General features: G+C 40.4%; 2 long non-coding RNA genes across 3 annotated transcripts in view; both read left to right on the forward strand.

Moving 5' to 3' along the window:
* LOC128250713 (uncharacterized) overlaps positions 1–6,066 on the forward strand; it is a 7,176-nt gene extending 1,110 nt beyond the window's left edge. The window contains exons 1-3 of the long non-coding RNA XR_008266718.2: positions 1–1,556; positions 1,669–1,758; positions 4,116–6,066. The exon at positions 1–1,556 is cut by the window's left edge and continues 1,110 nt beyond it. This is a non-coding gene — a long non-coding RNA (uncharacterized LOC128250713). The remainder of the gene's footprint in view (positions 1,557–1,668; positions 1,759–4,115) is intronic.
* Positions 1–12,500, forward strand: part of LOC149131151 (uncharacterized) — a 93,298-nt gene that overhangs the window by 75,509 nt on the left and 5,289 nt on the right. The gene's annotated exons all lie outside the window — the stretch shown is intronic.

Raw genomic sequence — 12,500 nt, forward strand, 5'->3', positions numbered from 1 at the left:
CTGGATCTGTCCACTTAACATCTACACACTGTGCCTATCCATCCAGTCAACATCTACATACTCTGTCAATCCTGTCAACATCTACATACTCTGTCGATCCTGTCAACATCTACATTCTATGTCAATTCTGTCAACCTCTATACATTGTGTTTATCCAGTCTGTCCGCCCTCAGTGAGTATTTATTCATCGAGCGGGGGCACGTGGCTTAGTGGTTAGCGCATTCGGCTCATGATCATAAGGTCGTGAGTTCGATTCCCAGCAGCGCGTTGTGTCCTTGAGCAGGACGCTTTATTTCACGTTGCTTCATTCCACTCAACTGGCAAAAATGAGTTGTACCTGTATTCCAAAGGGCCGACTTTGTCACATCTTGTGTCACGCTGAATCTCCCTCAGAGCTATGATGAGATTACGCGTGTTTGTGGAGTGCTCAGCCACTTGCACGTTGACTTTACGAGCGAGCTGTTCAGTTAATGAGATCAACTGGAACTTTTGCAGCCGTAACCAACGGAGTGCCAGCTTTTTCTTTTATCTACTCAGTCAACATCTGCACATTGTGTCTATCCATCCAGTCAAAATCTATATTTTGCATTTATTTATCCAGTCAACATCTACACACTGCGTCTATCTATACAGTCAATATCTACACACTGTGCCTATCCATCCAGTCAACATCTACACACTGCATCTAATACAGTCAACATCTACACACTGCGTCTATCTATACAGTCAACATCTACACACTGCGTCTATCTATACAGTCAATATCCACACACTGTGCCAATCCATCCAGTAAACATCTACACACTGCATCTAATACAGTCAACATCTACACACTGCATCTAATACAGTCAACATCTACACACTGCGTCTATCTATACAGTCAATATCTACACACTGTGCCTATCCATCCAGTAAACATCTACACACTGCATCTAATACAGTCAACATCTACACACTGCATCTAATACAGTCAACATCTACACACTGCGTCTATCTATACAGTCAATATCTACACACTGTGCCTATCCATTCAGTCAAAATCTACACACTGTGTCTATCCAGTCAAAATCTACACGCTGTGTCCACATATCTTGTCAACATCTACACACTGTCTTTTCAATACACAGAGTAAATATATTTATCCAATATTTTTAAGATACTCTACATATTTTAAACAAATACATTAAAATCTTAAACGACTGCGTGAGTGAGTGTGTGTGTGTGTGTGTTTATTTGTGTATGTTTGCGTTTACGTGTTTGACTGTGAATGCGTGGAAGCTTTGCGTTCGTATACGTACGCGTGTATGTGCGCGCGCGCGCAGATCTGCGTGCATGCGTGCGTCTACATCCACGTGCATGCGCAGAGGGAGTATCAGCGTGGACTATTTGATGGCAGAGAGCCAAACATTTGACCTCTAAGAGTCTCAATGTTTCCCATCAAATGTCATTGGCATTTCGCTGACATTTCAGGTCTGAGTCGCTAATCGATGCCAGACCAACTTATAAATGGTGGAAAACCAAAAAAAATCAATAGACTCAGAGAATCCGAGTAAAATGTAAGTGTTTCGCTTATTTCTATTCTCTTAATCTGTTATTCTTATATTCATATATTACTATACGATTTTGTATTCTTTTATTCAATTATTCTGTTCCTCTTCTTAACTCTAGGTCACACTTGATTCTCTTTCAAGCGAATTGGCGAATAGAAAGGATAGAATCATTTGCGTTACGTCATCGCACTATTTCTCCATTTAAAATGTACGTACGTACGTATGTATGTTATATGTATGTGTGTATGTATGTACGTATGTATGTATGTATGTACATACGTGTATATGTATGTGTGTGTACGTATGTATGTATGTATGTACATGTATATGTATGTTATATGTATGCATGTGTTTGTATGTATGTATGTATGTATGTATGTATGTACGTACGTGTATATGTGTGTGTAAATGTACGTGTATATGTATATGTGTATATGTATGTGTTTGTATGTATGTGTGCATGTATGTATGCATGCATGTATGGATGTATGTATGTATGTATGAATGAATGTATGTGTATATGTAAGTATGCGCGCGTGAGTGTGTATGTATGGATGTATGCATGTATGTATATATGTATGTGTGTATGTATGAATGCATGTATGTGTCTGCGTATGTATGTATTTATGAATGTATGTATGCATGTATGTGTGTATGTACGTATACATGTATGTATACATGCATGTATGCATATATATGCATATATATATATACATATTAAAGAGAACAACAAACGCTAAGGCATGACAAACAACTCATATACATTATTATATTTTAATTTATAATAATGTAAATAACCTGAGATGTTTGTCATTCCTTGGCGTTTGCTGTCCTCTTTAATAAACATATATCCGCTATATCGGAAACCTAAAATAGTTCCATAACTCCCGTCTCAGTTACGAGCTTGGAGCCCAGGTTATCCGTTACGGCACTTACCCAGCGTACCTATTCGTTTAGATCACCAGTGAACTAAACCCACACACGCGCACACACACACATATATATATATATATATATATATAGAGAGAGAGAGAGAGAGAGATAGATGTTTTCGATCTAGTTTGGATTCTTTGCCATCAAATTTTAATTCTGGGCAATCAAATTTGATGGCAGAGAATCCAAACTAGATAGAAAATATCTATATATACATATACATACATATATGTGTGTGTGTGTGTGTGTGTATGTACGACTGGCTTCTTTCAGTTTCCATCTATCAAATCCACTGACAAGACTTTGGTTGGCCTGAGGCTATAGTAGAAGACACTTGCCCGAGGTGCCATGTAATGGGACTGAACCCGGAACCATGTGGTTGCGAAGCAAACTTCTTACCACACAGCCACGCCTGGTTTACGGATATGGAAGTAAGTATAAAGATAGATAAGTAGACAAACAGCTAGAAGGGCAGACTGACAGACAGATAGATAGATAGATAGATAGATAGATAGATAGATAGATAGATAGATAGATAGATAGATAGATAGACAGGCGTTATGTTTGAAGTTACAAAGATATTGCGTGAGTCTGTAGATGAACCAGATATATGGACGGACCGACGAATAGACAGATAGACAGATGGAGAGATTGAATATGTGTGTGTGTGTGTGTGTATGTGTGTGTGTGTGTGTGTGTGTGTGTGTGTGTGTGTGTGTGTTTGCGTGTGTGTGTGTATGAACATGTATACGCTTGTGTGTATGTGAATAGGCTAGCCATTTTCCCTCCAGCTGTTACCATATATGGCAGCAAGCGGACGTCCGTTACTGTGACCTTTCTTCCCCTACATCCTACCCTCACCACCAATATACACATACCCATACACATCATATATGTATATATGTGTGTATACATGTATATATATTCTTTGTATTATTATATATATATATATACACGCACACACAATTGTGACGTTGACAGGAAGTGTGTGAGATGTTCATTTGGTTTCATTTGGCGAAACTTACCTTGAGAGATAAATTTCACACACACACACACACACACACACACACACACACACACACACTCACACACAGCTCACTTGTATCGTAGCCGTGTGGTAAGAAGCCTGCTTCCCACCCGCGTGGTTCCGGGTTCAGACCCACTGCGTTGCAGCATGGGCGAGTGTCTTCTGCTATGGCCCCGGGCCGACCAAAGCTTTGTGAGTGGATTTGGTAGACGGAATCTGGAAGAAACCCGTCGAGCGCGCGCGCGTGTGTGTGTGTGTGTGTGTGCATTATCTCTTACTCGCTTCAGTCATTAGACTACGACCCCCTTAAAGAATTTTTAGTCGAATCAAACGAATAAGGTACCTTATGTTTACGCCTGGTACTTATTGTATTAAATCGTCTTGACGAACCACTAAATTACGAAGACGTGAACACACCAACACCAGTAAATATGCGGTGACACGGAGCAAGTACTAACACACACACACACACACACACACACACACACACACACACACACACACACACACACGCATATACCCATGTACATCTATACACATATATATACATATATATATATACAACAGGCTTCTTTTCAGTTTCCGTCTGCCGAATCTATTCATAGGACTTTGGTCGGCCTGAGGTTATAGCAGAAAACATTTGCCCAAGGTACCACGCAGTAGGAATGAACCTAGAACCATATGGTTGAGAAGCAAACTTCTTATCACACTCCCTCACTTACAAAGAAAAGGCAACTGCGACTTCGACGTTTCGGTTTATTTACCTTCATCAGACTGTGTAACCCGATACACTCTGAAGTCATCGTCTACTTCTCCCTTGTAAAAATCTAATAAATATGTTAAACTAGTAAAATAAGCATTGAGTTATCTTTCGGTCTAATAGTACGTTACTTTTGTCCAGACCATAAAAACAAACGTTAATATAGCCGTGGGTTTAAAATGGTGAGCTGACAGAATCGTTAGCACGCCGGGTTAAATGCTTATCGGGATTTCGTCTATCTTAAAGATGTCCTTGCTTGTCCTCTCTATGTTTAGCCCCCTGTGGGCAATAAGGAAATAAGAAACGTTAGCACGCCGGGCGAAATGCTTAGTGGTATTTCGTCTGTCTTTACATTCTGAGTTCAAATTCCGCCGGGGTAGACTTCGCTTTCATCCATTTGGGATCGATGAATTAAGTACCAGTGAAACACTGGGGTCGATGTAATCGATTAGGCCCCCATCTCATTTCAAGGCTTTGTGCCTTTAGTAGAAAGGATTATTAGCGAACTGGCAGAACCGTTAGCACGCCGGGAAAAATGCTTAACAGTATTTCGTCCGTCTCTACGTTCTGAGTTCAAATCCCGTCGAGGTCGACTTTGCCTTTCACCCTTTCGGGGGTCGATAAATGAAGTACCAGTTGAACACTGGAGTCGAAGTAATCGGCTGACCTTGTGACAACATTTGAAACCAATATAGGTGTGACTGTGGGGTTGAGAAGCTCGCTTGCAGCCACGTGGTTCTGGCTCGTTTTGTTAGAAATAACAGCCAAATGCTTTTTCTCACCTCCTGCTCCTTCTGTTTTTAGAAGTCTGTAATATACAAAAGGAAGAACGTAGCTGGGGCGCTTTTTTTTCCGTACGTCTCCTCAACCAGGATTCATTCACCTGAGGATGAAGCAACAACAACAGCTGCAATAACTACAAGACTGATAGCGTCACCTGGTGTGATTCTTTCCTCCCCACCGCCACCATTTCCACCACCATCATCATCAACATTGTCCCCGGCAGCAGCAGTAGCAGCAGCAGCAGCAGCAGTAGCAGCAGCAGCAGCAGCAGTAGCAGCAGCAGCAGAGAGACAGGAGCTTGACAATAAGCCGATGACCTGAGAGAACATTTTATAGAGCGATGACGGTTTGAGGGGGGGGGGAAATAGTCGAGAGAGACAGAGATGAAGGGATAGGGAGAGCCGAGAGAGAGGGACAGACAGACAGACAGACAGACAGACAGACAGACAGACAGACAGACAGACAGAGACAGCCGAGAGAGAAGAGACAGACAGACAGACAGACAGAGACAGACAGACAGACACAGACAGACAGACAGACAGACAGACAGACAGACAGACAGACAAAGGGAGAGGGACAGCCGAGAGAGACAGACAGACAGACAGAGGGAGAGGGACAGCCGAAAGAGAGAGACAGGCAGACAGAGGGAGAGGGACAGCCGAGAGAGAGAGACAGACAGACAGAGGGAGAGGGACAGCCGAGAGAGAGAGACAGGCAGACAGAGGGAGAGGGACAGCCGAGAGTGAGAGAGAGGAAGAAACTCGCGTACGATAGCCGAGTGAGAATGAGAGAGACAGAGAGAAAGAGGGAAGAACAGCTGCGAGAGAGAAGGACAAACGAGAGACAGCCGAGTGAGAGAGAGAGAGAGTGAGTGAGTGAGGGGGAATGATAGCAGAGAGAGAAAAAGAGAGAAACGAGCGAGGAACGGCTGAGAGAGACGGGGGAGGGACAGCCGCGTGCACGAGAGAGGGAGAGTGAGTGAGTGAGAGAGAGAGAGAATTAGAGAGAGACCAGCAGTCGAGAAAGATATGGTGTGAGATAGAGAGTGGGAGAGAGAAGCAGGAGAGAGAGTAAAGAGAGAGTGAAGAGAGTGGTTTAAGGGGAAAAGAGAGAAAAACAGAGAGAGCGAGAGAGTGTGTGTGTGTGAAAGAGGATGATTTAATGTGTGTACGTGTATGTGTGAATGTCTGTATGTGTGCTTATGAGTATGTAGCTGTGTCTAAGTAGGTGTTTGTATGTGTTTGTATGTATGACTTTGTCTATGAGTGTGTATGTGTATGCACGCACGTGTGTGTATAGGTGTGTAGCTATGTCTGTGTGTGTGTATGTCTGTAGATGCATATGTGTAATAAGTAATGAAAATGAGAGACAGAAAGCGATAGACAGAGAGAGAGAGAGACAGAGAGAGAAAGAGAGGGATAGAAAGAAAGACTGATACTACATGAAAGAGAGAGAAAGAGAGAGAGAGAGAGAGAGTACAAAGGAACAGAAAAGTGTTAGGAGTAGGGGATAGGGGCGGTAACTCTAGCCAGATGTTTCGGAATTTCTATTGTTTCTCCTCTCTCACACTATCCCTCTCCCTCTCTCTCTCTGACCATTCATCTATCTCTCTATTTCTCTGTCCTCCTTCCCCGTGCCTTGCTCTCTACTCTTTCTCCTTCTCACACACTTACATACGTGGCACCTGCGCGTGGATTGTCGGGCATCTTTTGTTGTTTGTTCGTTGGCGTTTTTGACCATCTTTATGTTAACACGTGTATGTAAACAATAAGAGCCTTTATTTATGCATGTATAGAGGCGTGTGTGTGTGTGTGTGTGTGTGTGTGTGTGTGTGTGTGTGTGTGTGTGTGTGTGTGTGTGTGTGCATGCGTAAGTATATGTAAGTATATAAAATAATATATTCCTCTATACACAATCATACAAAAAGACCCACCTTTTTTGTATTTATTTTTACTCGCATATATATATATATATATATATACACACACACTTACGCTCACAAATGTAATGTAATATAATATATAGCCAAATAGATAGATAGATAGATAGATAGATAGATAGATAGATAGATAGATAGATAGATAGATAGATAGATAGATAGATAGGAAGAAAGACAGACAGACAGACAGATAGATAGACAGACAGGCAGACAGACAGGCAAACAGACAGACATAGATAGATAGATAGATAGATAGATAGATAGATAGATAGATAGATAGATAGATAGATAGATAGATGCATACATACATTCCACCTGCGATTGGAAATACCTGGATATGTATAGATTACACATGAAGTGTGTGTGTGTGTGTGTGTGTGTGGTATATAAGCGAATGTGTTTTATCTGTGCGTGATGTGCGATTGATGTGTAAGTCTTTTGTGGACAGCGTACGTGCACTTGTGCGGTGTTCCTCTTGTCTGTGTATGTGTGCGCGTGTTTGTGTGTGTATGCGTCCTTTATTGCTTATTTATGTAAATGTTGCATATGTATGTGTGAGCGGTGTGCGCGTATATACTTTTGTATGTCTGTGTTGTGTGTGTATGTGACTATGAGTGCTGTATGCGTAGCCAGCGCTGTCTTAACATCATTATCGGCCCCTAGGCGAATCAATACATTGTACCCTATTGTATTTATTTATTGTAGCAAATCACAGCATATATAGACCAGAATTGGGGCCCCAGGTATATGAAGCCGCTGGGCAAGTACCCAGCGTGGCCACGCCTCAAGGCGGTACTTGTTACAGCGTTCTTGTGCTTTGTATAATTTGAAAAAGCCAAGGAAAGAGTACCGGGAAATTTCCGTGTGAAGTTAAATATACAACGTTTCGGAAAGAGTCCTTCTTCAATGTAAAAATTATATGAGGGAAATATAATGTACGAGAAACTGGCTACAACTGCGCAGTTTTTATTTCCCTTCTATCATCTTTACCCAGAAGAAGGACGCTGTCGGAAACGTTGGATACTTGACACCCCATGGCAATTTCATTGAATTCTTTCCGTCGCTTTATTCCTCAATCATACAAGTCTTACCGACGCAGACCACTACCAATTTCCTTGGATTCTTTTGGTGCACCAGCATGACCGCAGCCACTTGGCTGAAACACATAAATAAATAAATGTGTATGTGTGTATACATTCCATATATATATTCGTTTATGTTTGTATATATGTTTGTTTGTTTGTTTGGAATTTAACTTAACTTCTTTCCTTGCAGGATTCAAACTGGTCGCTAACAAAGTGACAAGGCTTTTTCCTTTATGACAAAACAACTCCAGTTGTTTGTGTATGTGTGAATTGGCTTGTGCGTGGATAAACTTGCACTTCTGAGCCGCATGAGCTTCATTACCGGTTATATGTGTGTCTGTGTATATGCCATATGCACATGTGATTGTGTGGATTTATTCTGATCAGATACCTCAAATGGAGAATCCCTGGAATGTTTCGTAAATCCTAACCGTACCACTAATCGATTCTGCCAGTAGAATAAGAAACAGTTTGCTTTGTTCTTTGTTGGAGAATGCTACCGTTTCTAGAACCTTATGCAAGTTTGTTCGTTACATACAGAAGTGCAGTGCAGTTATAATAATATTAGGTACAAAAAAGGCAGCGAACTGGTAGAAACGTTAGCACATCAGGCGAAATGTTTAGCGGTATTTCGTCTGTCTTTACGTTCTGGGTTCAAATTCCGCCAAGGTCGACTTTGCTTTTCATCCTTTCGGATTCGATAAATTAAGTACCAGTTGCGTGGGGTCGATCTAATCGAATGGCCCCCTGCCCCAAAATTTCGGACCTTGTACCTAGAGTAGAAAACTTTTTCGTCTACCTTTACGTTCTGAGTTCAAATTCCGCCGAGGTCGACTTTGCCTCTCATTCGTTCGAATTCTATAAATTAAGTACCATTTGCGTACTGGAGTCGATCTAATCGACTGGCCCCCTTCCCCCAAAATTTCGGGCCTTGTGCCTAGAGTAAAAAAGAATATTGGGGACAAATAAAATCTGTTGTCTGATACAAGACCAGTAAGTTTCTCGTTTGTTTTCCTTAGATTTTTCTTAGTTCTTGGAGAGAAATGTACACAACTCACTCCACCTATGGTAATAAGCGTAAATAGAAATAGCCTTGGATATGAGAGCGGTGACTTTCTCTGGATATTTCCGCAATTTTTGACGTAACATTTACATCCACCGGACAGTTGATCCCTAGAATAATAGATAAGAGCGCGGGCTACTAACTGCAAGATTCCGAGTTCGATTCCAGGCAGTGACCTTAATAATAATAATAATAATAATAATAATAATAATAATAATAATAATAATAATAATAATAATAACAACAACAACTACAATAACATCAAAATATACCTTAGGAATGAGAACCCAGGTTCGAAATTTCCCCAAGATACCTGATGAAGGCTGGAGGGTATATCAGCTGAAACGTTGTGTTAACAACAAACAAGATGAGGACAAATATCCGTCAAATGTAAATAATGTGCATAATTCCTCATCTCTTAAATATAGAACTGTATTATTATTGTTGATGTTCTTTTGTTTTGGTTTGTTTTGTTTTTTGTTTGTTTTTTTGGTTGTTTTTTTGTTTAATGGAATGTTCCACAAGTATTCTTTACTGTTTTTTTTTTTAGGGTGCGGATACATCCTGGTTCTCGTATGGCCAGAACAATCCTTCCTCCGGATAAACATTGTAAACAGTTTCAGCGACAATGTCGTGTCTCATAGGAAAGTAGTATCAAGCGGACATTTTTCGGCAGCTGTTGTTGAATTGGATGTTATCTTCTTACACGTCCACTCTGCTGAGGCACACTTGACATTTTCCATCACAATCTGGACGTTTACTAACACTCTTAATCCCTCGTTTCTCAAATATTTAGAAGCTATCTCTTGTTCATGTCTAGCCAAAGCGTAGACCTTCCTCGGTGAGATGTAATGTAACTATCACAAGTGTGTGGAAGTGCGTGGCTTAGTGGTTAGCATGCTGGACTCATGATCGTAAGATTGGGGTCTCGATTCCCGGACTGTTGTGTTCTTGAACAAAACACTTCATTCCACATTGCTCCAGTCCACTCAGCTGGCAAAAATGAGAAATCCTGTGACGGACTGTCGTCCCATCCAGGTGAAGGAATGTATACGCCATGGAAACTGGTCCTTATGAGTCGGCGTGACTCGAGAAAGAACTTTACTTAACTTTACTTATTACAAGTGCTGGCAAGGTTGTTATTCCTGTTAATAACATTACTGGTATTCTCTGAAGCGGCAAGCTGGCGGAATCGTTAGCACGCCAGGCGAAATGCTTAGCGGCATTTCGTCTGCCGCTTCGTTCTGAGTTCAAATTCCGCCGAGGTCGACTTTACCTTTCATCCTTTCGGGGTTGATAATATAAGTACGAGCTCAAAATTTCCGGCATTTAAGGGCATCTCCTTCTAGCCCAATGGGGTCCTCAACCTTTATGATATTCGGACCCAGATCCAAAACCCAGATTTGGCCGGGGAGGGGGTGAAGGCGCACGCGCCAAAAGAAGTAAAGCTCAAGCCAAATAAAGATAAATTTATTGTATTTAGAGAAGGAAGACCGTTGAGGGGCGCATACGGCCCTAGGAGCCGCAGTTGAGAACCGCTGGTCTAGGATCAACAGGGTCCAACGCCTCCCTCTCCCTCCTCCACCTCTTCCAACTCATAAATCAGGCACATGCGTGCATTCATGTGCACACCGTTACTTGGTGGAATCGTAAGAGAGTCTGACAGAAATGTTTCGTGGCACCAGTTCCGGCTGTCTACGCCGAGAGTTCAAATCCCACCGAGAGAGAGAGAGAGAGAGAGAGAGAGAGAGAGAGAGAGAGAGAGAGAGAGAGAGAGAGAGAGAGAGAATGAGCTTTGAGGTACACATGAGGAAATTTACATTTGCCTAGTATAAATAAATAACATTTAAACAACAAAATGTTTTGAAATAATGAACTATAGGTGATTATCCAATCAAAACTTCAATTGAAGATAGTTCGCGTCTGACTTAACGGACAACTCTACGTCATACAACGCAGAGTAGATAAAAGAAAATCTTTAAACGGTCAAATCGAAAGTGTTAAGTAAAAAAACGCCGAAGAAACTGCACCGATATTATAGGAGAGTTATAATTGTAACGGTTGCTAATCGGTGCAGTTGAAACATGCGTAGGTCTACGTAAAACCGTATATATATTAGAAGGATTAAAGGTAATCTTATGCCACTTCGTAATAATCCCTAATATTATTATTATTGTTGATATCATATATACATATGTGTATATATATATATATATATATATATATATATATATATATATATATATATATATAAGACAAAAAACAACAACAAAAAACAACAACGTGAGGACGTGATACAGATTGTGTTACTAGACTTTCGGGAAAGGAAAGAGAGAGAGTATGACGTTTCGAGCGGAGCTTTTCGTCGGAAACAAGGAAAGTCCAAAGAAGGGAAAAACGGAGGAAGAAAAAATCGCCACCGATGTCCACGAGGTTACATTGTGGATGTATATATATATATGTATATATATATATATGCGAGTAATAATAAATACAAAAAAAGGGGTTTTGTATGATTGTGTATAGAGGAATATATTATTTTGTTTAAAAGAGTTCCAACACTGTCTGTTTTTTATGTTTTATTTATATTCCTGCAAAACCAATGTGGGATATAGAATATGGAATATACAATATATAATATAATATACAATATATAATATAAAATAAAAATGGATGGTACTATGAAATAAAGTATTGAATGTCTTATTGAATATATGGAATATGTCTTATTGAATAGATGAAATATTGAGTGTTCAATATAAAGGATTAAATATATAAAGACGAATACGTATGTTTTATACCTTGTGGTATTTCATCATGGCCGGTATGACAGACTATATATATATATATATATATATATATATATATATATATATATATATATATATATATATGAAAGCGTCTGCATTTGTGCTTGTGAACCTGTTTATCAATCTGTCTAGTCTTATGTCTCCACTTGTCTCCCTTCATATGTGTATTCCATATGTATGTTCGTATGCATGTGTATCGAAATACGTATGTACGTACGTTATATATGTATGTATGTATGTATGTATGTATGTATGTATGTATGTATGTATACACACGTACATTCACACACGCGCATGTCCTTCATTCTGTGTGTCCATTTATCCACTCAGGGGCAAATAATGGCCGAGTGCTTCAACTTGAAACGATAAACATGGAGAGAAGCAATTTCCGACTGTGCGGGTAGTCTCTCTCCCCCTCCTTTCTCTTCCTCTCTCTCCCTCTCTCCTTCTCTCTATTCATTTATGTATCTATCTTTTTTATCTTTATCTATCTATCTCCCTATCTATCAATCTACGTCCCTCTTTCTCAACTTCTATATCCCTCTCTCTC

The sequence above is a fragment of the Octopus bimaculoides genome, chromosome 25, assembly GCF_046866305.1.
Source record: "Octopus bimaculoides isolate indiv1 chromosome 25, ASM4686630v1, whole genome shotgun sequence".
Taxonomy (NCBI): domain Eukaryota; kingdom Metazoa; phylum Mollusca; class Cephalopoda; order Octopoda; family Octopodidae; genus Octopus; species Octopus bimaculoides.